This window comes from Leptonychotes weddellii, chromosome X (genome assembly GCF_054177405.1).
Source record: "Leptonychotes weddellii isolate Sample4059 chromosome X, ASM5417740v2, whole genome shotgun sequence".
NCBI classification, from domain to species: Eukaryota; Metazoa; Chordata; class Mammalia; order Carnivora; family Phocidae; genus Leptonychotes; species Leptonychotes weddellii.
In genome coordinates this window covers 59,394,248-59,421,828 of record NC_138385.1, presented here as the reverse complement: position 1 = coordinate 59,421,828, position 27,581 = coordinate 59,394,248, and the positions used below count along the sequence as shown (strand labels likewise).

The following is a 27,581-nucleotide window of genomic DNA, read 5'->3' as shown; positions in this document are numbered from 1 at the left end:
ATCTCTGGCAGCCTAGTGTCCCGCTTCCCTAGTCCCACACCTCTCCACTACCAACACTTCAATAACAAGCCCATTGTGTACTATAGTCTAAACCCCAACCCCACCATTTTACAGGTGGGAAAATTGAGGCCCCCAGAGGGATTGGGCTGCTGAACATGTGTGGGTTCAGCACATGGAGCCTCCCAGGAGCCTGCAGGAATGCCATTCTCACTCATTCCTTCCATAGTCCTTGGCCTGACCTACTTTCACACTCTGGACATACCTTTTCTTACCTGACTCTGACATGCTTAAGGTTGAGAAAGGCCTAGGGAAGCCTCTAAGTCTGAACCCCAGGAAGACCTGCTGATGGTCGGCTTACTGATTATCACCATCATTATCAGATGGCCTTTCTTGCCCATGCACATTTGCCCGTAGGCCCATGTGTCCACCTCCACCCAGCCGCCAGCCCACCATGAGGGTGACACCAGGGCCATGGGACACACTAGGATCTGCCCCAGCTCAGCTCAACCTGCCCAGGCCGCTGTTGTCCCTGGAGCACCCCACTGACACCAGATCTGCCTAGTGGGAGGTGGGGGAACAGCTGGCCTTTGCCCCCAGCCCACTCCTCTTGCCCTGTCCTGCTCTCTTTCCTTCATCTCCCTCCTCTGTTCATGGAACTTATTTATAAATCCTGAAAACCCAAACCCCCATAAATTCTCAATTCATTCTGCAGATATTTCCTGTGTTGGGGTTTTCAGCAGCATCTGCTGGTTTGAAGTTCCCTCTTTATTTGTCCTGGGGGCACCATTACTCTCAACTTTAGCAGTTTTCCTGCTCTGTAGTCCTTGCCAGACTCCATCGAAGGAAGAGAAAATTGGTGAAAGAATAATTATTATTATTGTTATAAATATATATTTCATTTTGGTTTCTTTTTTTTCCCTCTAGGCCTTGATGAGAATCCCAGGCAGAGGTTGGCAAAGGGATGGCTTCTTCGTGGACCTCAGGGTACTGGGCTTGCCCTGTCAGAGCCTGGCATTTTGCCCTCCCAATAAAGGCATCTGCCAAAAAGCCATTCTCTGCTATTCTGCCCAACTGTACCCAGTTCTCTAGCAGCTTTATTCCCACCAAAAACTCCTGGCTCAAGTTCCCAAGTCTCCAGGAAGTCTCCTTAAGCAAGAAGCAAAGCACCTACTGCATATGAGACACTTTCAAATGTGTGGGCTTGATTATTTCTCACCATATCCTTATAAGTAGGGCATTTAAGTCCCATTTTACAGAGGAGGAGACAGAGGCTCAGAAAGGAGAAGTTCATGGTTCAAGGAGATCCAGCTAGCAAGTGGAAGAGCTGGGATTTAAATCCAGGTCTGTCTGGCCCCAAAGCCAGTATTTGTTCCATTGGATGACATTCCCTTCCCTCCTGTGAGTTCCTGAAGGACCTCTTTATGAACTCCAGTATATCATGCTTGGAACCAAGTTGCCTTGGCTTTCTTTATACTTGTTTCAGGAATCCACATGCTTATATAGATTCTCAGAGTTTGAGAACCTTAAAGATCAATTAGTTTGAAGACTTAGTACTACAGAAAGGAAAACTGAGGCCCAGAGAGGCCATGTAGCTGGCACATAGCACATTAATGGTTTTCTTTGTGAGATATAAGCCCTTTGAGGACAGGAACCCCTTACATTTATTATACATGTCTCCCCAACAGACACATACACAGCTGCACACAACACTGGATACAATATTCAACACAGATAAATAAAAACTTACTGGTTAAGTGACAGTGACTACTGGGCATCAGTTATCTTATTTAACTGTCACAGCAACCCTACCCACGCTAATTTCTAGGTAAGATCACTGAGGTCCAGAAAGGGGAAGTGGCTTGTTCCAGGTCACATAATAAGGAAATGACTGAGCAGAATTAGAACTCGGGGTCTGACATACTCTGAAGCCCATGTTTTTGCTGTCATTCCACACAATCACTTTAACAACATCACAACAGCTAACATTCCTTGAGTACGTACTACATGTGAAGGACTAAGGTAAGTGCTTTATATGAGTAGTGTAATTTAATCTTTACAATAACTTTATGAAGCTTCCTCATTTTACAAATGAGAAACAAGGGCTTAGAAAAGCTGAGAAACTTGGCCAAAGCTAAAAAACTAGTGAGTGGCTGGGTGAGATTGATTTGATCCCAGGGTGATCTTAACATTCTATAGGAGAACTTCTTTATCTGCAGATAATTGATATGGGTGGGGGGGGGAATTCTGCTTAAAGTGAATCTGTTTAAACTGTCATAGTAAAACATTTTTTAAAAGTGATGGGGATTTAGGACTACACTTGTGATAAGCACTGGGTGTTGTATGGAAGTGTTGAATCATTATATTGTACACCTGAAACTAACATTACACTCTATGTTAACTAACTGGAATTTGAACAAAAAAATTTTTAAAAAGTTTATTTGAATTTGTCGCAGAAAACCAAAATCAAAAATTATGACAAGCAGGTTATCTCATATTTCACAAATTTAGGCTGCAATTGCAGCTATGTTCTATTTCTTAGGTCAGGCAAAGAATCACTCAAGCATTAGTTGATTTATAGTATGATTTTTCTGACAAAACTGAATGACAGCATGGCATAACATTTTTATTTTGATTTACATAGCATGATCATAAAGATCATTTTATAACAAAATAATCCAAGGACTTTGGCTTTCCCAAGGATATCTCTTAAGAGTTTGTGAGTCAAATCATTATCCTTTGAAGCCTTTATCTTGTTCTCATCCTTGATGACTTGCTCTTCTTTAACTGTTAACTGATCTAATTCTGCCAGGCTCTCATGTGTTCATGGCTTTTCTGAGATTCCAGCAGTTTTCCAGTATCACTTTTGTTGATGCTTTGTTCATGAACTCCTGAATCTTTTCTCATATTTGCAGTTTCACTTTGCAAACTGATTGGCATTGAATTTGTTCTTTACTCTCTGATGTCTATAATACCCAACAACAAGAAAAGACTGATCTAGATGCTACTGTTAATCTGGGAGGGATGCCAAAGTAATTTAATCATTGGCCAGTTCACTAGTGAATATCTTAATGGTCTCTTGCTTTGCTACCCAACCTTCTGACTGCAGGGACTTGGAAAATGAATACTTGGATAATAAGGATTCCTTGTATAACCTCAGTAAGCTCTTAGCAATTAACAAGTATTTAGTAATTAATAAGTACAGCAAATAGGGAAGTACTATATTTATAACTCAGCTCTGTCACTTACTGGATATGTTACTTTGGGCAAGTTGCTCTGTTACTTCATCTCAGTGAGCCTTAGTCTCCTCTTCTGTAGAATGGGAACATGGTAATATTTTAGTGTCCTTCCTTCCATCTCAAATAAGTAAACTAATCCAATCATGTATTTTTCATTCTCCTTGCTAGTAATTGGTTCAGAAATGAACACGTGGCTCAATCCTGGCCAACAGAACATGAAGGGAAGTCTATCTGGGGAATTCTGGGAAAGATTTCCTTCCTCCTAAGGAGAAAAAGAAAGTTTTTCCTTTCCTTCAGGTGATGTTATTCCTGGAAGTGATGTTTGGAACTACCTTAAGCATAACTTTTCCTGAGGATGGCAGAACCAAGAAATGAAAAGATCCTAGTCCTCCTAGTTAAGTCATTGATTTTGCCATGCTTAGGTCTGCTCTACCTCTAGACATCCTGTTATTTGAGGACAAATTTTCTAATTGTTTAAGCCAGTTTGTATAATGGTTTCTTTTACTTTCAGCTAAAAGCATCCTAATGGACAACTACCTATTTCATACAGATTTTAGAATTAAATAAAATAACCCATGTAACTAGGTTAGTTTAGCACTCAATACATATTACTTTTTAGTGTTTGAAATTTTAAAAAGTGCTTGCTTGTTTATTTGCTGTCAAAATGGAGTTTTCTTGTGACTCTTTTTTAGGGAAGGGACAAGGTAGCAAATGTACATCTTCCTACATATCCTCATGATTAGGATTTTGCTGGAGTTGGGGTAAAGGAAGAGAGCCTTGGTTCTGTTTCAGAGCAATTTACAGGATGATGTCCATCTGAGAAATCGGGTGGGTTGAGTGCAACCTGATTGTTTTGACACACTAATTGTGTCAGTAAAGAGGGACTAAAGAAATAAAGAAATGTGTAAATCTTCTGTGATCTAGAAATTTCCCAATCAGGATCTAGTGCATCTCTAAGAAGTTCCAGAGCTTTCAAAACAGGCCCTCAAGGAAGCATTTACATAAACTATAATTTTCCAGTCTAAAGAAGACAGGACTGAGGCCAGAGAAGTGTTCTCTATCATTCATCTCAGATAATGGCATTCTTTCAGAAACCAGGAGTTATCTTTGACACCTCCTTTTCTCACCACCCTCACCCATATACAGTACAACTCCAAGTCCTACTAGGAAGACTCAATGAGCTAATAATGTCTGAAAGTAAGTGCTCAGGAGGTGCTCAGTACATATTAAGTGTTCAATAGGGGTTAGCTGCTATCATTCACGGGCCACATACCACCCCCAGGATGGGTGCCAAGCTATACCCTTGGTTCCCTTGAACATATTGATAAGGACCAACATTTTCACAAGGAAAATGAACAAGGAGAAGGAAAAGGAAGTCCTATAATTTATAAAACTATATGCAACATAAAACAATCCATCTGGATTAACTCCAGCTTCATCACAGTGTAAAAGCTGATGAGCAGCCCCAACCCTGCCACTAGAAGTGATAGCACTACACTCCTGATGATCTGACACAACTCCAGTGTCACTTTTGCCTGGTATCTCTGCCCCAGCTCCCTGCCTATTTCAGCCATGTGGCTTCCCTGACCCAGGAACTTGGACTCTTATCTCATTCTTGCAGAAGTGACAACTTCCTAACCCTTCCATTTACAACCCCCCAGTAGCTCTGGTCAGTGAGACACAGCTAGCTCACAGCTGATTGGCAGAGCCATAGTGACTGAAGTCCTTGTGTCTCATAGAAAGAGGAGGCTTTTAGAAACCTAAAATGGCAGCCGCGCTGTAGTAGATGATGTTGGTGCCTGGGCCAGATCCTCCTTTCCAACTGTACACCCAGTCCTAGCTGCTTTGAGTGCTGTGGCTAATGGCAAGACCTGAGACTTGCCCTTGGCTAATGGAAACCACCTAATCCAGAGTTGCATGGGAGGTTATACCTGCCTCCTACGGGGGTGGGGCAATAAGTGACTGATCCAGGAATACAAAAATCCAGTCCCTTTCCTGAAGATGGCATAACTCTGTGGTGTGATTCATGCTCCAGAGCTCCCACATCCACTCTAGATCAGGTCAAAGCTAGACTTTTCCTAAAGACCGAATCCTTTCTGGGCTACTTCTTCCCTATCCTGATTTCCTGCCTCACTTTTGGACTTTTCTAGAAGGGCATGGCCTCAATTAATCACATGCCCTGATCCCAGTTTCAGGCTCCACTTCTCAGTAACCTGACCTAAGACACTCCCTCACAGCTAGAATTTATATAAATACTCACTAGAACAAGCTCCCATATCTTCCTCCAAAACAAGAGTATCTCTTACAGAAACCCACAGGTCCACGTCTAAAATAGAACCTGGCCTTAATCACATAGTAAGCCAGACATGCACACAACCTGCAGGAAGAAAGGCAGGCTTTCTTTACACTACTTCCCAGCCTTTCATAGGCTTCTCACAGTTGGATAAACTACTCCAGGCAAAAATGCCGGAGTCGGGGCACTTTCCTGAGAATAGCTGGTCACAAGGATGGACAACGTATATTTCTAAGGTGATGGAGGAGAGAAATGTTAAGAGCTAGCCAGAGCCTCCAGGACAGGGATGATAGCTCCTCAGGCCAGCATCCTCTGAGTGCTGCACACATCTCTGGTAAATCGATGTTGACCTAAGTAATAGAGATCTGAGAAAATGGAGAGAAATAAGATTTGATTTAGCAGAAATGGGCCATCCATCTGTTTCAGTCAAAACTTTCTCAGTCCAGGACATCCCAGTGGTCTTGTCAGGACATACCACGACTACCATCAGTCTCATGCACCTTCCAGGCACCTGACAATCTGCACCTCTTACTTAATAGATCATTATGCACATTTAACGTTTAACAACGGTCTGGTGGTGCTGTAATTGACATCTAGATTAGCCCTAAGAAAGGATTTCCTGACCAGCAGGAAAATGTTTAGCATTACCGAGTGGTTGGTTAATGTCATATTCCAAATAATGAAGATGTGAGCAACTCACTGCTCCCACCACTTTTCAAGTGTTAGCAATTTAAATCACAAAATCAATCAGAAAAGATAATATCTTTAAGGAAAAAGTACATTTACATCTCAACTGTAATGTTTTCTGAGTGCTCCCTCCACCTTCGTCATTGGCCATCTGTCTGCTTAACATTTGCTATTTGAATTCTCCTCTAGGTCTCTTGTGGCCTTGCTTTGCTGCTTTCTCCACCCTTCCCTTCTCAGCAGCCGGTCCTATACAGAACTAAGAATGACTCCAGTAAGAGGAATTTAGGTGGGACCTAAGAAAGGATTTTCTGGTTTTAAAAGATGTGAAGCCCTGAAAAAAAGCAGTGGAAGGAAGTTATGGAATCTCCATGGGGGTGGCCTGAGACAGTTCCAACCATCACAGATTCATGGAGTTTCAGCACTGCAATAAACTCAGGGGGCATCCAGTCTAACCTCTGATCCAGAACTTGAGCCTTCTCTGCAACATTTCGACCAAGTGTTCAGCTCAACCATGTTTGCACATTAGCAGTAATGGAGAGCTCACTCTCTCTCAAGACAACCAGTTTTATGACAAGATCGTTTGGGTTCTGAGAAAATTCTTCCTTGCACTGAGTCCACATCTGTCTCTCCGTAACTACCACCTTTTATCTCGGAGTCGCATAAAACATACATACCCCTTTTGTGGTCTGGAGTCTCTGAAGTCACTCCTTCAGGCCTAATAGCCTTAGTGCCTCCACCGTTACTCGTGGACATGGGTTCTAACCTGCTCCCCAGCCTCCTCACTGCCCTATAGACAGGCACCAGTGTGCCCTCATTGTACGGGGCCCAGAACTGGGCGCATATTCCAGAGGGCAGAGAAGGGTAAGTCTGTAACCTACTTCATTTTGGTCTCTTTACCTCTGTTAATACATCCAAGTTCCCACTAGCTTTCAGGGTGGCATTTCTGTTCCATGCTTCCTTTCATTCCTTACAAGGGCTTTCTCTGCTGGAGAGTTCAGCTCCTTATATTGGGGTCATGGAGCCTGCTCTGTACCTAGCTGGGTATATTTGTGCAACCTTGGGTTAGTGAGTCCAGCTGTCTGAACTTGTTTCCTCATCTGTGAAATGAGGATTAAAAAAGCACCTACTCATACGGCTGTCATGGGAAGTAAATGAGATAATGGACAGAAAATGCCTGACACATGGCAAGAGCTCAGTATACATTAGCTTTCTTTCCCCTTTCTCATTTCTCAGCCCCAGGGCCTGGCTAACAGCTGGGGGCATCTCCAGGCCTGTGTGTGAAGGGGAAACCAATGGGTGGAGTAACAGGACAGTAACCAGATGGCTCAGATTTCCAGGGACAAGCTTAATTTAAAATATTCTGTTCTGTGATTGGATGATGCATTAGACAATCTGGTCTGATTTTTAGTTTGAAAAATATGGTCACTAGAGTTGATGATGACATAGCATGGATGTCCTATCTTGGACCAGCAGGCCTGAGATGGCAGAGCTTGGGCCCTGGTCAGAAACCAATGTGCCCATGCTATGTGGAAAAATCAAACAGTGATCTCAAAGTGATGTGGCAACAGAGGTAGAAGAAAATCAAGGTGTCTCTCCAGCTCTAGGATCCAACCTGGGCCCCTTTTTCTTTTATTTTTTTAAAGATTTATTTTATTTATTTGAGAGAGAGTGAGCAGGGGGAGGGGCAGAGAGAGAGGAAGAGAATCCCAAGCAGACTCCCCACTGAGTGCAGAGTCCAACGCGGGGCTTGATCTCACAACCCTGAGATCATGACCTGAGCCAAAATCGAGAGTCAGATGCCCAACTGACTGAGCCACCCAGGCATCCCACCTGGGCCCCTTTTTCATGTAACTGGTCCCTGTTCTAGAGTGGACTAGGCTTGGGCTGAGGGGCACAGAATGTCCAATATGGAAGATTAAGTGTCCTTCACAGTTGGTTGGCTACCTGACCTCAGGTGGGACCCTAGAAGGCAGGCCAGTTGGGAAATAAGCTTTTTGATACCAGAACAACCTTGCCTCACCTGCCTTTGAGGTCTCTGCTCCTTCCTGCTCCCCTTCCCTTTCTCCTTTTGCTCTGCCTCTCTATGCCTCTGTCTGAGGTACCTGTCTCCATTTCTGTCTCCCCTACTCAGTGGCAAATACTGGGTAGATCTTTGGGCAGTTAAGCATACCATCCAAGGTGGCTTTTGGACGAAAGAACTGAAGTCCAGGAATCAGGGAAGGAGCTAGGCTGGGGCCTGTGAAGTCCAGGAATCAGGGAAGGAACTAGGCTGGGGCCTGTTTACTGGAAATTTGCTTGTGGGATCTCAAGCAAATCACAACTTCTCTGAGTCTCAGTATACTCGTGTGTAAGGTGGAATGTTTGGACTAAGTGGCCTCTAAGGGTCCTTCCAGCTGTAGAGTTCCATGATTTCAGCATATGTGTGTGGATCTAGCCCATGGAATCTCTTTATTTTTCTGTAAACTGTCAGCCCATTTCTCTGTCTCTCCATCTCTCCCTCTCTGTCTCTTTGTCTCTCTTTCTCTGCAGTTCCCTTTCCCTCCTAGGCTCTGTCCAGCAGCCCCCCCCCCCCCACCACCACCACTTCTTCCCTCTCAGATGTTCTGTCCTGCTTTTCGCCTTTGCTGAGGACGCTGATTTTCAGTAAACACCCACGTATCCCACCTCGGGGTACCCCAGGCACCTCAGCCTGGGCTCTCTGCCATAGGGCCCCACATGCACTCAGGGTACCAATCTAGCCAACTTCGACCCCGAGGGAGGGGGCTGGGCAAGCCTACTAGACAAGGCCTAGGCTACCTACCATGGTCCTCTGCTGCCACCTGTCGTTAGCCTGGCGTGACATAGCTCTGGGGGCTGCCTAGACCCACAGGGGCCACAAATGCTGCTCCCGCCAACAGGAATCCATTACACACAGTGTCCTGCCAGGCCTGATTTAAAGCTCATCCTGTAATCCGTCTTGCGCCCCCTCTGGGCCTGTCTCCGGTTTCCTTGCCTGTGAAATGGATGGAAGTTGTCTTCAGCTCTGGCAGAAGGAGGTGAGGAGTGGGGGCTCAAAGCACACCTGGCTTTCCACCCTGCCCCTGCCCTAGGCATGGTGGGTGACCTGGGGTGAATCCTTCCCCTTCTTTGGAGCCTGTGAGGAGACAGACATGGTTGAGAGAAAGGGGGGCAAGATGGATTCCCATTTCAAGCAAGCAATATGTTGCTGAGAAGCTGGAAATGGACATGCCCTCTTAGTCTACAAAACTTTGGCCAGGCCACAACTCCATCTTAGCAGCCAAGCCTTTCCATTCACTCATCCACTCACTTACTTACTCATCCATTCATTCTACCATGTAGCCTGGGGCTGTGGGAAACAGCACTCAGCTGGGAATGGAGAGCCCTGCCTTATTGGCTCAGCTCTGCTCCTGGCTGTCTAACCTGGGGCAAACTTGTGCTTCTCTCTGAGTCTCCATTCTCTCCTCCGTGACACAAAGGGATTGGGATGGACCAGGGCAAGTCCCCCATTCTGCCATTCTGAGATGATGGTTCTCTGACAGCAGGTGCCCTGACAAACAAGCTGGGTGATGGAACAATTACACATCCCCACTCAGAGACCAAGGATATCCTGCCTCATACTCCCCAGACTCCCTCCACCCCCACCCCCAGGCCTCTGACTGGCCTTCACAAAACCAACCAACAAGGGAGCCCTTGCTGTGCTCCTCCTTTCTTCCTGCAGGGCACTGTTCTAGTGCCAACTGTCAGGTCACATGGCTGGCACAGAGGACTAGACATTATCTAGGCCTGCCCACTGGGGTCCAGAAAATCAGTTCCTGGCACTGACACGTCCTTTAGACTTCCTCCTGGCAATGCCAGACCCAGAGTCCCTGGAGGATAAGCAGGCTGGAGCTGGGCCAAGTTAGACCCAGAGTCCCAAATTCCTGCCTCCTCAGGTTTGAGGCCATTGAAACCACTGCTGCCCAGCAAATGGCATCTGAAGATAAGGCTTTCTTGTGGAGCAAACAGCCCATCCAGGGGGCTGGTGGCCTCCTGGCCCAAGCTGTGCTCCCAGAAACACTTAGTTGAAGCCAGTCTTGCTGGGCCAGCTGTGGCCTCTCATCCTGGATGCTGCCATTGGCAAGGTACCGTGCAGGGACTTGCAACCAGGTAGCAACCTCTCAAGAGGAGCTGCCTGGTGGTGTCTGGGAGCTGCTCCTCATCTCCCTGCCCCTGCAAGACCCAACCCCGCCCTCCCCGCCTACCCGCCAGCCACCCATGAGGGAGGTCCTGCCCACATCTGCTGCTGGCCGTCACATCTGCAATGGATTACAAGGCTGGTGCTGGCTCAGGCTCATCCCAGATGTGGATTCCCCTGGAATGTGCCTTCTCTCTAATTGTCCATCCTCTGAAGGGTCCCGGCCCCCTCCTCTTTGTCTTCCCCTGCTGCACCCCAGAGAGCATGCTGGGGCCTTCCTCCTTTCCCACAGCTTGTGCCGGAACAGCCACAGCGGGACTAGGGCCAGCCCGGTGGGGGGCCACACTCTCCTCCAGCCAGGTCCAAGGGTCTGGGGAGGGGGAGTGTCTCAGACCATCCCCCCTCTTTTTTCTTGGGGCCAGGCACTGAGGGGCAGAGGGGGAAATTCTGGAAAACTCACTAGAGGTGAAAGAATTTGGCTCTGCCGAGCAGGCTCCCCCTAATCCCTGGCCCTTCCTGGGAATGCCATTAACCTCCCCAGCCGCACTGATGGAAAGAACAGCTCTTCCCTGGGCCAGGCCAGCTCCTCAGAGGCTCCCAAATGACAGCTTGGCTGGGCGAAGTGGCTCTCCTGGGTTCCAGCCGGCATCTTCATGCCCGGGCAGTTGCAACAGCCTCCCAAGTGGTGGCGTGGGCTCCAGTCTCCCTCACTTTAGGCAATCCCTCATGGGGCCTCCGGAGATATTTTTAAGGCACAAATCTTAGCCCAGACTTTGGCTTTGAAACCCAGCTCTGCCACAAACTGGCTGTGTGGTCCTAAGCAAGTGATTTCACCTCTCTGAGCCTCAAAAATCCTCTTGCATGAAAGGAAGATACCACCATCATTACTTTTAGCTGGCATTTATTGAGTGCTTACTATGACGCAGGTTCCGTTTTAAGAACTTTACATGCTTTACCTCAGTAAAACCCTGTGAAAAAAGTGCCTTTATTGCCTCTGTTTTCACAGAAGATGAAACTGAGCCATTGACAATTGCTTAACATGCCCAGGGTCACACAACTAATAAGGAGCCAGGATTTGAACCAGGCTGGCTGACGCCTGAGCCTGCAGACAAGAATGATTCCATTAATGAACTCTAATGTAATCTGCATTATTATTAAAAGTAATCTGATGAGGCTCCTGAGTGGCTCAGTCAGTTGGGCATCTGACTCTTGATTTCAACTCAGGTCATGATCTCAGAGTCATGGGATGGAGCCCAGCGTTGGGCTCCGCACTCAGTGCAGAGTCTGCTTGAGATTCTCTCTGTCCTTCTCCCTCTGCCCCTCCCCCTGCTCTCTCTCTAATAAATGAGATCTTTAAAAAAGAGTAATAATTTGAGATCTCCCTGCTTAAAAACCAACAGGTCCCAAATACTTACAAGATAAAGCTCAAATTCCCAACCTGGGCTTTAAGGTCCGTCAAAACCTAGTTTCAATCCATTATTTTACCTTTGCTCTGCTCATTTTGCTCTAGGTCTTTCAGACTATGTTTACCATTTCCTCTCATTTACATTTGCTGCTCTGTGCCTGTGTGCATTGTGGTTCTCTCTGCCTGGAATCCTTTTCCCTGTACACCTGCTGTTCTCCTACTCATTCTTCAAGATTGAAGCCAACTGTCAGCACCCCTGTAAAGCCTTTCCAGACAGCTGATTCCTCCTCTGTGCACCCATAGCATTTTGTTCATGTATCTATTACTGTGATTTTTACACTGTATTCTAAGGAGAAAGTCTTGTCCCCTCTCTGGGCTTTAGTATCCTTGGTGGACAGCTTCAAAGGGCCCTCCCAGGCTGGCCTTCCTATGACCTTGAGGTCCGCGTTTGAGAGACCTCTAGATTGGATATGCCCCCCAGACAATGGCCTGGGGAGGGGATACAGAGGTGAAGAGAAAAAATGACTTGGGAAGGAGGGGCAAGATCTTGAGTCCTGACACTTCTCCCTTTCTCCCTGACAAGCATCTTTCCTCCTCCTTCACAAACTTCTTGACAAATCCACTTCCTCCAGTCTTTCCCGTCCCTCTACCAGTCCCAGAAATGGCTCACCCATTCCACAACACCCCAACCCAGAACAACTGCCTCCAATAAATCCACCCTCAGACAGATCAACCACTGCAGTTTGTTGTTTAGCTGAGGGGTGCCCCACCCAGACATCTGTGCACATGCATCTGTGTGTCTGTATGTCTGTCCATTTTTCTTTAGGATTGGTATCTTCCATTTGGAGGCCCTGTGTCCAGAAAACTGATCCAGACCCAAAGCCCTAGTTGAGAGCCTAAGTTAGGCTTCAGGATTTCACTCCCTCCTTCTCCCAGACACAAACCTGAGAAAAAACCAGGGCACATCAGAGCTGGAAGGGCCTTTGGGGTTTGTTTGGTCTACTGCTGCCCCCTACTTGTTCCTCAGTGGTACAGATGGGGAGCTGTGGCTCAGAGAACTAGTTCGAGGTCCCACAGCTCATCAAGAGACAGCTAGGAGTAGAATTCTCTCCATAGCACAACCGAATCCTCAGTTCTCAGTCCCTAACCCCTTAGTTCAGAGTCAAACCCTGAGCTGCTTTGGTTGGAGTCAAGGATGGGGCTAAAAATCCCAGTCCAATCAAAGTTCTTTTAGCCCTTTCAAATGCTTTTCCTCTAGGAAGCCTTCCCAAATTAGCCCTACCCTGGTTCTGACCACCTCTCAACTGCTGCCTCCTTAGCATTTATGCCTTCACTGCACACTAGGCTAACAAGGGTAGCCCTGCTCCCCCCCCTCTGCCATGTGGTGTGGTGTGTGTCCTTCCTGTGGTCTGTGTCCCATCTCCCCTCCTAAAATACTGACTGATTGACAGACAGATGGACAGATTGGGTGGTGGATTGCCCAGGTGGCCAAGACTGGTTGACAAACAGACGAACTGTCTGGCTGTCTGATTGACAGACTGTCTTGCTGGCTAATAGAGACGGATGGTTGATGGACAGGCTGACTGACAGACAGATAAACTGAAGATCGACTAACTATGGAAAGACCCCAGAGGGCCCAAGAAAACTAGCACACCAAGCAAAGGGACAACACATCCTGAGAATCCCTCAGCAAGCTTGTGTCAAGACATCTCCAACAGCCTGTCACCAATGAGACACAATGAGACATTGAGAAGTGGAGGAGGGGTGGTGGGGGAGAATGGTTAATGGAAACCAGATGTGCTGCTGACCTGCCTCAGTGAGGAGACCCAGGTTGGGACTTGACCTGGCTCTTGGCACCAGGACATTCCTGGTTGGCACCTTGCAGAAAGGCGGGAAGGAGCCAAGAGGGTACCTTCCCCAGAGCATGCTAAACCTCATCTGGGCTTTCAGGAAGAGGAATCTCATCCTTCTCCCTGTCATATCCTCCATCTAGTTGACACTTAAAAATAATAGACCCCATCTGGCTTTTTACAAAGGAACGGGGCCTTCAGTAGGCTTGCAGGATTTTGAGCTGGTTCCTATTAAGTTCTTTGCAATTGGAAGGCACTCCATTTCATTCAAATGCTCATCATTTTGCTGACAAGTGAAAGTGTGCTTGGGGGCTGCTTTCTCATGTTTTTCAGGATTGGTCATTTTGTCCCCTGCATGTCTGTCACTGCTGTCTTCCTGCACTCCTGGAAAGGGTAGGTATACATCTTGGAGGAGGGATGGAGGTTCCTTCCCTCCCTCCTTTTGAGCTTTACCTGAAGGAGCCTATTTGCCCATAGGATGAAGGCTTGGGCCCTGAGAGTGAAGAAAGTGGGAACCTCACTCCCCTCCACAGTCTTGCCAAGAGGAACAAGCTGGGGCTACCAAAGAGGCCTCTGGAATCTGGGAATGCAAGGGAGGGAGGAAATCCTGCTTCCAGACTGCTGGGGCCATGGTCAGTCACACTTAATTGAAGTCATAACAAACACATTTGAAGCTCACAGGCCTGTGCAAAATAATGTGATTAATAAGGGAAGACATAAAGCAAATTAGCACGCCAGACAAGCAAATTGTTTTCAGGGCAATGGAGCCAACCAGAGGCCAGGCCGCCCTGCTGGCCACCTTGCTCCCACTGCACGCCTGCCCTACCAACTTCTGGTCTTTCCCACTTACCTCCCCCTGGCAAGAGCCAGCTGTTATCCACAGTCTAGGCAGGAGGAGGGGCAAGGAGGGGAGGACAAGGCCATGAGCAGTCTGCAGTGAGGGACAATTGAAAGGACACAGACTGAGAGTCAAAGGACATGAGTTCTAGTCCTTACTTTGCTGCAGATCAGTTCTATGGTGCTGGTGGGTTAACAGGACACACATTTCAGTTCAACACAAGGAAGAACTTTCTAGAAGTCTAGCTTAAAAGAGGGAAATAGTGAACACCTATACTTGAGTATGCAAATAGAGCATGGGTTTAGCCTATCCATTGAGATGTTGAAACATATCCAATGCTGTGGCTTTATGGCTCTGTGACCTTAGACAAATCACCTGGCTCATTTGAATCTTGACTCCCTCATCTGGGAAGAGGGAATAATGGAAAGCCCTGTCCTACCTCCCTTACAATGGAATTGTGAGGCCTAAAAGAGATACTGTGTACATGAAAGCTATGGAAGGACTAGAGAACCAAAAAAGGATGATTCTGGGTGTCACTGCTTCCTGACCACCAGCGTAGCCTGTACTTCTGGGGGAGCAGGCAGCCTCCTAGTGCATCCCTTCTGCTTCCCCCAAACCTTCCCAGCTTCCAAGACCAGCTGAGATCCCACCTCATCACTTCCCTGATCTTACTAGCCTCTTGACCTCTCTGTCCTGAGCTGCTACAGATGGTGACATTTGTAGAATTCACTAAATATTAAGTTACTTCCTATTTCTTTAACCTCATCTTGAACTGCTCCTAAATCATTTCATCACTTGTCACTTGTCTGTCTCCCCATCCAGACCATGTTTAGCTCTTCAGCACACACTTTGTTCCAAAAAGTATTCAAAGCAGAAGCTAGACTGCACACTCCATGAGGGCCAGGACTGGATCATGTGCATCTTAAGCAGACTAGACATCATATCAGTCAGAGTTCTGGATTACACATGCCAGAAACAGTTCTAGCTAACCTCCTCATGTGGGAGGGATATAGCTCACAGAATCATCTAGAAGATTGGGATCTAATCATTAAAAAAGGAAGATGAGGTCTAGCCAAGAGCCTCCCTTAACACCCAGCTCTAACTAACACTGCCACCTCTGAACACTTATGCCTGTGCCAGCAAATTCTGGGTTCTGATACAGCCATCACAAATAATCTCTCGACATCAGTGGAAGAATCTGATTGGCTGTGTTCAGCTCATATGACCTTACCTAGAGCTGCTAGAGAACTGGAAGGAGAACTACCTGTCTGCCTTTGGCTTCTGGACCTATCTTAAGAATGCTACCCCAAACAGGCAGGGCATTTAGAAACTCAGTGGTCAGTCACCACTGCCTCCTCCCATCTATTGCTACAACAGTCATTCAGTAGTTGTGGATTGGATTTGTTTTGGTGTTTATAGAGGTTTTCAGAGTCCTCTCAGGCTCCAGCCTACAACACTATTACATACCACACTGCTGTGGTCAGCCCCTGAAACTTAAGGCATTGCTCCAATCTCAGAGAAGCCCCTAGGTGGGACATTTAAACTACTAATCCGTGCTCAGCCTTAGTCTGGAACGACTCACCTTCACTCAGGTCTCACACCCCACCTTGTCCTACCTTCAACTTCCCAGCCTAAATTCTTCGTTGTTTATCCTCCTGCTTCCAACTTTACCTCATCCTTTGGCTCCAATGCTTTTTCTTATTTTCCAACTTGTGACCTCTTAAGCATCAATCCTGACTCTATCCCAGCAATATTATTGCAGGCTGCCTTTGTTAACATCTCACTTCACTCACACCAGATCTAAGGAAACCCCAACCCAACAACGTAGCTCCATCTCCTTCATGAACCAGCCTCTCCCCCAGAGTACCATTCATACCCCTACTTCCATTACCAGATCAGTGCAGTCAGACCTGTTAGGAAAAACATGTGGTGGAGAAGGGGATGTTGGGTAGATGGCCAGTAGTGGCCACTCTACTTGGGTCAGATGTTGCCCATGAAATTATTGTCATGGGTCTCTCTCTATTTTTACATTTATCTGCAGCCCCATTTGCCTTGGAGAATAGGGCCTGAACTTGCTGGGAATCTATTCCAGAGGGTCTTGGAGAAGCCACACAGGAGTGAGTCCTGTGTAGCCTATAACTGCTGATTCTAACCTGGGGCCCCTTCAGATTGATTGGGAGCTAAGGTAAGGCTTAGGGATTCCTAACCCACACTGTCCTTGGTGTAGCCGCCAACGATTCCACATGCCTCTCCATAGCTATTTCTGCATCAACCATGAAAACCTGAGTTTGGGCCTAAAATGTAGGTTTAGTTGTTCCAGGTTATCTCTAATAATCATAACTTCAACTTCAATCTCACAGCAGCAAGTAATTGTATCAACAGGGAAAATTCCAGTGGGTTGTGGCAGAGACAGCCAGCTGTCCACTAAAAATCTGTGCTTCTCTTCCATAGTATAAAGGTTTGCTGGGAACCAACTGTCCAGCTAGGGACTACTTTTGCCAGTGTCCTTCCATCAAAATTAGGTCACATGATGGGTTTTTGTGGCAATAGGAGGTGAGCAGAAATGATAGGTGTCACTTACAAATTGAGATAGTTAATATTAAGTGTGCCTTCCTCACGCTGTCCTCCTCTTCCCTTGCAGCCTTGGGACCTGTGGTAAAGATGCTGGCATAACAAGATGGATGAAGCTGGATCTCTGAATGACAACAAGGAACAGAGAACCCCCATCCCTGCAGACCACATTAAATTTTATAATGTTAAGCCATTGAGATTTCAGGGTTGGTGTTACAGTGGTCAAATACCTTAAGCCAACTGTGCAGCCTAGTTTTGTCTCCCACAGCTGGCTATGAGAAACTCCAGTCAGCAGTTTTGATCAATGCTTGATTCTTTGTGGGGCTTTAGGCTCCCCTCTCTACTGCTTTATGTAAATAGGTGTTTAGTCTTATCCAAAACACGGGACTTTAGATCCTCTCTGCCAGGGGGCCAAGAACTTGATATATGCTTCCCCAGCACTTTCTCTCCTCCAAACTTATATTGAATTCAACCACCATCCATTGCTGACGGATTTTGTACATGTACCCCCTCATGAATGAGACCCTGGAAGCTTTCTGACATGCTTCCTTAGCATAGTCTCCAAGACTTTTCTTTTTTAAAAAAAATATGTATTATTTAGCATATCCAAACCACTCCTCAAACTCCTTTCTCAGGAGGTGATCTACTGCCTCCTGCCCCCTATAGCATACCCATCCCCGAACAGGCCACCAAACTTCAGAGCTTTTGGTACCCAGTAGCATTCCTTGTTCACAAGCTGCATCCCTAGTTCTGGCACCTGTCTCAGGCTCCTGTGTCCCACTGGCTCCAATATCTGTTTAGCTCTTTCAAAATTAATTCTGCCATATCCCTCAAGGAATATGGAGAACTTATATCTCCAGAAGCAAACGAAATGCCTATAAAAATTCTGTGCCTGTGTCTGATATCCTGAGAGAAATCTTAGGCTTGAACCAGCCTAGAAAATTCCCACCACAAATAGGCTTCCAGCTCCTTGGTGAAGTACCTCTTTCCAAATGTAACCCTCCTCCAGAAACTTTAGTGCTGAGGTCACAGCTGTCTCCAAAACATCCCTCTCTTACTGGGAGGGGCTCTCCGGCACCATTCCTGCCTGGGCTGTGTCCACTTTGTCTCTTAAGCCCCAGGCCCATTTTGCTAACAATTTCGAGGCCAGGGGCCCACCCCTCGACTCAGTTCTCTAGCATGCTTTGTTTTGGGTGCAGTTAGACTCTGCATTACAATTTAACAATCTTGGACAGGGCCCATACCCCGAATGCCCTTGTCCCACTCTCCCCCCACATCATATAACCCTGTTATTATGCCTTTTAATATCAGAAGAGTAGGCTAATATAGGCCTTTACTGGGGGGGGGGGGCAGGAGGTCTTACTATTACCTGCTCAGTCATACACAGAGAGTCCAGAACAATGTAAAGAATAGGTCTTTACTCCCAGCAACTCTTGCAATCTGGAGAGTCCTCCCTACCACGCCCCTCCCAATTTGTGATTAGCTCCTCTGTCTGAATCAATGGCCTTAGCAGGCCTTTGTTCTTCCTTTTAAGGGCCACCCACAGAGTTGGCTCAAGTGCCTCTTCTCTGGGACCCCTTTCTTCCTCCCTGACCCCAACCGAGGCTCCTTGGCCTTTTAAGCTTCCTATCCCTCAAAATTTCATCTCTTCTCTTCCTTGGCCTTAGGGTTAGGCCTTGGGGTTACTGTTGCATCTAGTTTGCCCCTGAGTGGAGCTAGAAAGGGCTTTGGACCCTTACAGGTAGAAAGGGAGATGAAGGAAAACATTTCTTACTGGTCCAGCTTCGCTGTCAAGCTATTACAAGACAATCAGGCCTTTCACACTGACAAGACTGCCACTTAGCTTGCCCCCTATGTGTAATGCTGCTAAAAGAATCTCATATTGATCTTCTCCTCTTTGAGTTGCATCACAAAAGGTCCCCTTCTGTTGTCCCAGCTTGGTATAGTTGGGGCCCAGGAAGGGTAGAGAGGGAAAAACCCATTCTAGCCACATCAGACAACTCCATTCATGGGATATTCCTATGGGCTTCCTCTCGACTTCTCCAGACTTCAGCTCTGCCCCATCTTTCTCATTTATTCCATTTAATAATTCATTCATTTAATTGTCAAAACTCACTGTGCCAGGCTCTAAATAAGGTGTAGGAGGTACAAATAGGTATAGATAGAAATGTAGTTTCCACTTTCTGGTTGCTCCCAGACCTGTGAGAACGCACATAATGAAAACAGACAAGTACAGTATGCTGCACTCATTGCTATGACAGGAGGAAGCAAAGAGGAGTGTGGAAACACAGAGAAGGATCACCTTGTGCAGACTAGCATAGTTAGAGAAGGCTTTCCAGAGGAGGGGGCACTTGAGCTGAGGCAGTGTAGGAGGCAACCCAGGCAGAGGTAACACCTAGAGTAAAGGCAGGGGTGAGGTGAGGTGAGGTGAGAGTAGCATGCCTATAGTCTGGCAACTCTGTGTAGTTTAGTATTGCTGGAACATAAGGTGCAAGGGAGGGTGCAGCAAAAGATAAGACTAGGAAAGGTGACAGGAAGCAGGCCCAGGAAAACCTTGGGACCAAACTAAAGAAGCTGGAATTTCACCTGGCTCCTATAACCCAAAGGTGGTGATCAAATATTTAATGACTGGAAGGGCATGCTGTCCAACCAGTCAAAATGAGGCAATGTCCAATTCAAAATAGAGGCTGGCTGTCCATGGACCAATGACTGGTGAGAAGAAGGGTCTCATCAAAGCTTTTGTTCCACATTTGACTTCAGGATTTGCCTAACTCCGTGATAGGAAAAAATATGTGTTAATAACAGATTAAAGTTCCTAAGAGCCCAGGAGGTGAGAATAAAGTCAGATTTTGATTGATTTAAGGAAAATAAGGAAATTGGCTATTTCTTGTACATCTATCTTTGTCCTTATAACAGAGTAAGGCAGCTACTAAAAAGAGTTATCCTGGGCCTGGAATCCTCAGGTGCTTACCTGTGTGTATGGGTGAGGGACAGGGGCAAGAAAAGGCAGAGTTTCTCTGGGTTTGCCTGGTGGAGCCAGCTTGAAGTGGGCTAAAACCTCTGGGGATACCCCACTTCCCCCAGCTTGGTAGTATGTCACTTAATTAAATACTCACAGTGCCCTCTGGTGGGCTGCAGGGTCCCCAGGGCTGAGGAAGCCTAAAAAAGACAGATTGGTGTGCTTGCTGCTGGTGATGCTGTGGGCCAGGGCATTGGCATATGATGCCCGTCTGAGCTCTGGCCTGCTGCACCTGGCTTCACAACAGAGCCGGGTAGGATGGACCAGTGACAGGGTCAGAGGATCATAATTACAGCAGATATGGACTGTAGAACGGGCTGCTCTGACTGAATAAGCTGTGGGGAGGTGGGTGGGTCAGTGGCCTTCCTGGTGGTGGTGGGATCCCTGAGGTTGTCTCCAGGCTGGCTTCACACTTGGGCTTGGTTAACAGTACAAAAGGCATCTGCACCTTTCTTGAAGCTCCTTCCCAGATGGGGTCACCACATAGGTACCTGGTCAGAGATACAGATGCTCGAGAAGTGACTCAGAACATGGGTTTGAATCCAGACTGCCAGAATTCAAAGCCCAGATCTACCACTTAGCTGTACAAACTTGGGCAAGCCACTTAGCCTCTCTGTGTCTCAGATTCCTTTTCTGCAAAATGGGGCCACCTATCTCTGGTGATATTGTAGTGAATGAGATGAGATAAGAGGAATAAGGACTTAGCAGAGTAGCTGGCACAGAGTAAGGGCCCAATCAATAGTTGCTATTGTTACAAGGGACCCAAGGCCAAGGGGAGTCTTGTGTTGGGCAAAGGAAAGGCCATTTTTGCAGGGGTTGTCTGGGAAGTGTGACATAATGACTTGAGGGAAAGGAGTCAAGATTCTTTGTATGGCTTCTGTCCCTGTGGGAATTTGGGGTTTAAGGATAAGTGTAGTGGTCCTTCTGGTTGCCTAGGCACAGCCTTTTCTCTTTCTCTTGTCCTCATGTCTCTGATAAGACAGTGCCATGCCCATGGGCATCTTGCCTGATGTCCTGACTAGCCAGGGTGAACAGGCCTCAGGCACCCCCAGTCTGCTGTGGTGACCCAGGTGGAGGTGCTGGCTTCAGTCTTACCAGGACCCAGGTAGCAGAGCGGGGGTGATGCCTAAGATCATTTCTGCCTTCAGTCATTTCTAGGTCTGTGGTAGCTGGTCCTGGAACTCTGCCAGCACCCAGTGAGCACAGGGGATGGCCTGCACCTGGTGACGAGAGGCTTGTAGGCAAGACCCAGTCAAGTGCCATTTCCTGGGTCCTGAAATGGGAAGTCACGGAAGAGCTCTGTGTCCCCAGGTTGACAAGTGTCAGTAAGCAGTTCTTGCTTCCCCTCATAGTTAAAATCTGATAGTAGAATCTCTGGGAATCCAGGCTTGCTTTGGGGCAGTTAGCAACTGCTCTGGGCCGTGGTGGTTGCTCCTCAGGTCCATGAACTTCCAAAGCCCTTCCAAGGTGATCTTCTAAGTCATGAATTCTTCTCTCCACTGAGTAATCAAAGCAGTAGCCCTAAGGACAGCCGTGCATTTATCAGGCACATCCAGGGTGGGGGCCTAACAGTCTTGTGAAGAGTGTGAGCTTTAGAGTTAGTTAGAGCTGCGTTCAGATCCAGACACAGCCAATTTTTTAACATCTTTATTGAGATGTGATTCACATACTATACAATTCACCCATTTATACAATTAAATGGGTTTCAGTGTGTACAAAGAGCTGTGCAACAATCACTACTATCATTTTTATAACATTTTCATCATCTCAAAAAGAAACTCCATACCCATTAACAATCACTTCCCATTCCCACCCCAACCCTTGTTAAAAAACAAACAAACAAACAAACAAAAACAGCCAGACAGTAGTTAAGACAGTAAAAACAGATTTTATTCAGAACTATTGCAATATGGGACAAAAAAGATCTCAGTATAGAACTGAACTCAATTCCAAATACAGCAAAGATAAGTAGGGATTTATAGCGAAGGAGCAGGTTGGGGAGGGGCGTGGTTGGTGGATGGAAAATTAAGAGGAGACAACAGGCGTAGGGAGAGTTTTACTAAATTGTATTCTTGCTGAAGGCAGGCTAAGGTAATCAGAAATACCTGGGGGACAGTAGGGAATTGGGAATTTGACATATCAAGTCTAGAGTAGGGGATTCTCACTAAATTGTCCTAACAGGATTCTTGCTAAAACTAGGCTATGTAGGCCTAAGATCTAGGTCCAAGGACAAGTCCTAGTTGAGTAAAGGGCTTAGAGGAGGCTGACTAAAGATTGGTCAAGGAAAGAGTCCTTGTCACCTCTGCAGCCCCTGGCAATCACCAAGCTGTGTTCTGTCTTTACTGATTTGCCCACTCTGGAAATTTCATATAATTGGAATCATACAATATGTGGCCTTTTCTGGCTGGCTTCTTTCACTTAGCCTAATGTTTCCAAGATTGTAGCATGTATCAGTATTCCATTTCTTTTTCTTGCAAAATAATATTCTATATTTTATATAGTCATTCATTAGTTACTGGGCATTTTGATTGTTTCCATTTGGGGTTATTATGAATACTGCTGTATAAACATTTGTGTGCAGGTTTTCTGTGGGCATATGCTTTTATTTCTCTTGTGTATTACCTAAGAATGGAATTGCTGGGTTATATGGTAACTCTGTGTTAAACTATTTGGAAAACTACCACCACTGTCTTCTACAGTGGTGGCATTACTTTACATTACATTCTAACCTGCAAAGGATGACGATTCCAATTTCTCCACATTTTCTACAACACTTGTTATTATCTGTCTTTTTGATTATAGCCACCCTAGTGGGTATGAAATGGTATCTCATTGTGGTTTTTTCTTCTTTTTTTTTCATTGTGGTTTTGATTTGCATCTCCATGATGGCTAACATGTTGAGCATCTTTTCATGTGCTTAATGTCCATTTGTGAACCATCTTTGGACAAATGTTTATTCAAAGCCTTTCCTAAATTTTTAATTGCTTTTTAATTATTGCTTTGTAAGATTTCTCTATATATTCTATGTACATGTCCCTTATACAATTTGCAAATATTTTTTCCTGTCCTGTGTGCTATCTCTTCACTTCCTTTCTTTTTTTTAAAGATTTTATTTATTTATTTGTCAGAGAGAGAGAGAGAGCACAAGCAGGGGGAGCAGCAGGCAGAGGGAGAAGCAGGCTCCCCACTGAGCAAGGAGCCCAATGAGGGACTTGATCCCAGGATGCTGGGATCATGACCTGAGCTGAAGGCAGATGCTTAACCAACTGAGCCACCCAGGTGCCCCTTCACTTTCTTGATAGTATACTTTGAAGCAAAACAGTTTTTAATTTTGATGAAGTACAACTTATCTACATTTTATTTTGTCACTTGTGCTTTTGGTGTCATAGCTAAGAAGACTTTGCCTAAACTGATGTTATGGAGAATAACTCAGGTTTTTCTTCTAAGAGTTTTATAGTTTTCCATCTTTTTTTTTTAAAGATTTTATTTATTTATTTGACAGAGAGACAGTGAGAGAGGGAACACAAGCAGGGGGAGTGAGAGAGGGAGAAGCAGGCCTCCCGCTGAGCAGGTAGCCCTATGCGGGGCTCGATCCCAGGACCCCGGGATCACGACCCGAGCCAAAGGCAGATGGTCAACGACCGAACCAGCCAGGCACCCCTATAGTTTTCCATCTTACATTTAGTTTTATGATCCATTTGGAGTTAATTTGTGTGTATATTCTGTGGCAGGGGTTCAACTTCATTCTTTTGCATGTGGATTGTCAGTTATTCCAGCATTATTTGTTGAAACACTATTCCTCCTTCATTGAATAGTCTTGGCTCTCTTGCTGAAAATCAACTCACCATAAATGCAAGGGTTTATTTCTGGATTCTCAGTTCTATCCCATTGATCTTAATATCTATCCTTATGCCAGCCCTACACTGTCATGATTATTGTAGCTTTGTAGTAAGCTTTGAAATCAGGAAGTATGAGTCCTTTACCTTTTTTTCTTCCCATTCAAGATTGTTTTCATTATTCTGAGTCCCTTCCCTTTCCCTATGATTTTGTGGATCAGCTTGTATAATTCTAAAAAAAAAAAAAAAAAGCCAATTGGGACTTTGATAGAAATTGGGTGGAATCTGTAGATTACTTTGGGAGTATTGTCATCTTTCAGCAATGTTTTATAGTTTTTAGTGTACAAGTCTTTTACTTCCTTAGTTAAATTTATGCTTATGCCTAAGTATTTATACTATTGTAAAAAGGATTTTCTTAATTTCATTTTAGATTATTCATTACAGATGTATAGAAATACACCTAATTTTTTTTACATTAGCCATGTATCCTGCAAACTTGCTGAACTTATTTTTAAATCTAATAGTTGCTGCATGTATATGTATTGCATAGGATTTTCTTTTCTTTTTTTTTTAAAGATTTATTTATTTATTCGAGAGAGAGAGAGAGGCAGAGGGAGAAGCAGACTCTCCACTGAGCAAGGAACCTGATGCAGGACTCGATCCCAGGACCCTGAGATCATGACCTGAGCAGAAGGCAGACACTTAACCACCTGAGCCACCCAGGCACCCCATGTATTTCATAGGATTTTCTATATACAAGATCATGTCAACTATAAATAAATACAGTTTTACTTCTTTTTTTTTTCCAATTTGGATATCTTTTATTTCATTTTCTTGTATAATGTTCCTGGCTTAAACTTCTAGTACAATGTTGAATAGAAGTGGTGAGAGTAGACATCCTTGTTTTGTTCCTGACCTTAGGGGAAGAACTTTTGGTCTTTCACCATTAAGTCTGATGTTAACTGTGTGTTTTTCATATATACACATTATCAGGTTGAGGAAGTTCTCTTTTATTCCTAGTTTGTTTCATGTTTTTGTCATGAAAGGGTGTTGGATTTTTGTCAAATGCTATTTCAGCATCTATTGAGATAAAGAGGTAGATTTTTCCCTGTATTCTATTAATATGGTATATTACATTGATTGGTTTTCATATGTTGAACCAATCTTAAACTCCTGGGATAAGTCCCACTGGGTCATTGTGGATAATCCTTTTTAAATGCTGCTGGATTAGCTTTGCTAGTATTTTGTTGAGGATTTTGCCACTATCTTCATTAAGAGATATTGGTCTGTAATTTCATTTTGTTGTGATGCCTTTGTCTGGTTTTATCATCAGGGCAATATTGCCCTCATAGGATGAATTGGGACGTGTTCTCTATTTTTTTTACTTTTTGGAAGAGGTTGCAAAGGATTGGTGTTCTTTCTTCTTTAAACATTTTGGTAAAATTCACCAGTGAAGCCATCTTGACCTCAGCTTTTCTTAGTGGGTAATTTTTTGTTGTTGTTGTTAGTTCACTCTCTTTACTTGTTACAGGCCTGTTAAGATTATCAACTTCTTCCTAGGTCTATTTCAGTAGTTTACATCTTTCTATAAATTTGCCCATTTTATCTACGTTATCTTATTTCTCAGCATATAGTTATCTGTACTATTTTCATATAATCATTTTCATATTTATAAGGTCAGTAGTGATGTTCCCTCTTTTATTCCTGATTTTACTAATTTGAATCCTCTCTGTTTATTTCAATCTAGCCAAAGGTTTGTCAATTTTGTTGTTCTTTTCAAAGAACCAATTTTTGGTTTTATTTCTTTTCTCTATAGTTTTTCTACTTTCTATTTCATTTATTTCCATTATAATCTTTATTATTTCCTTCCTTCTCCTTGCTTTAGATTTAGTTTGCTCTTCTTTTTGCAGCCAAATACTCCCAATTCTCTTGCTGTATCATCCTGGGTAAGTCACTTCATCTCTCAGAGCTGTAATTCCTCATTTATAAAATGCTACAGTCTACCTCAGGGGATTGTTAGGAGAATGAAATGAGAAAATGTAGATGAAGGGCTCAGTACTGAGTCTGGCACAGAGTTAGTGTTTAACAAATGGTAGTTTCTGTTACATTTTGTGCCATATCCTGTACTTAGCATTTTATCTATATAACACTGCAACTATGTTCCATGATGACTTGTAAGAGTAGGATTAATTATAAGATTTTTTAAAAAAGTATTTTAGTTATGGCTTACTTAAATACATTTGAAATCTAGAAAATGGTATGAACCATTTCTCCCCTATTGCCAGCTAATACCGCTTTAGTCCACAGACTCTGTCTCAGAAAGGTGCCTAGCAGGCTCCCATCCCTAGATCCCCCTCCTTTTCTCTGTTACTCTTTTGCCCCTGCTTCCACTCTCAGGGTTATGGCCCTATTCTGCTTACCTCTGTGGTCAAGGATGGCAGGATCCATTGGCTTCTTGTGGTCAAGACCAGCAGGAATGTCTCTTGGCTCTAGGAGGAGAGTGGAAACACCTATTCTTCAGATGAAGTACCTTCCAGACCAATAAACCTCTATTGCTTCTATTTGTTTCCTCTCCTGAAAAAAAAAAAAAGAAAAAGTCAATGCATTACTGTAATAAATGGCCTCCTCCTCACCTGAAGGAAGATGGGGAGGAGGAGTTGGATAACTTTTGTTGTGAAAAGAATTCCTCCCTTCTCACCAGGAGTAAGAGTGATGAGGAACAAGCATCCTAGTAGTACCCTTGCAAAGAAGAGTACTGCCACTTCCTTCAGTGAGTTAGAATTTCCCAACATGTTCTCAGGGGACTATCTCTGGATCCTCCAGTTAAACAATGAGAGTGTCCTCTTCTCAAAATCACTAGCAACATTCCTGTCACAGGAACAACTTCCAGTTCCAAAGACTTAAACACTGCAGTATCTAGACAATGTTTTGTGGGTGGAGGCTTGCTAATTCCTGGTGCTTTGGAAAGAGCTTCCCACTTATCAAAGATTGAGGTAGTCATGGAATCCCCCTCAAAATGTGTGACATACACACCCCACTATATGTCCCCATGCTCTTCTTTCTTTAGCAGGTTTGAGAATAAACAGCTAATCTGATCATCATCATTATTGCTTTGAGTTTGGAATATCTCCTATCCTAATTACTTCCCTGGTGGGTAAACACTGATATGATGCATTATGTCAGTGATTCTCAAAATGCGGTCCCCAGGCCAGCAGCATCAGAATTCACCTGAAAACTTGCTAGAAATGCAAATCCTTGGCATCACTCCAGACCTAGTCAACGAGAAATTCTAGAGTAAGCCTCAGTCATCCGTATTTCAACAATTCCTACAGGAAATGCTGATGTTGTTCGAGTTTTGAAAATCATTGCATTATAGGTCCAGCTTCTGTTCCCCTTTCCAGCTGTACTTTGTAAAGTGACAAGTATTCTAACCAGTTCACTACCAGATACAGAATTGCTGTCCAACAGTATAGCAGCTTTCACATGTAACAAAACCTGATCTCTGAACAGTCACTTTGGTGCCTTATGCAGGTGTCATAGTGTTTTTCCTTTGTGTCTGGGGTACTGTGTTGCCCCCATCACCTACCCATCAGCAAATGGAAATGTGTTCCTTAGCTTACCTGCAAACAGAGCCCTTATCTACCCATCTGGGCCCTTCCATTGATCTCAGAT

General features: G+C 45.0%; 1 long non-coding RNA gene across 1 annotated transcript in view; it reads right to left on the bottom strand.

Moving 5' to 3' along the window:
• Positions 1-26,444, bottom strand: part of LOC145717963 (uncharacterized) — a 31,957-nt gene extending 5,513 nt beyond the window's left edge. The window contains exon 1 of the long non-coding RNA XR_014141489.1: positions 26,330-26,444. This is a non-coding gene — a long non-coding RNA (uncharacterized LOC145717963). The remainder of the gene's footprint in view (positions 1-26,329) is intronic.
• Between the last annotated feature and the right edge of the window lie 1,137 nt (positions 26,445-27,581).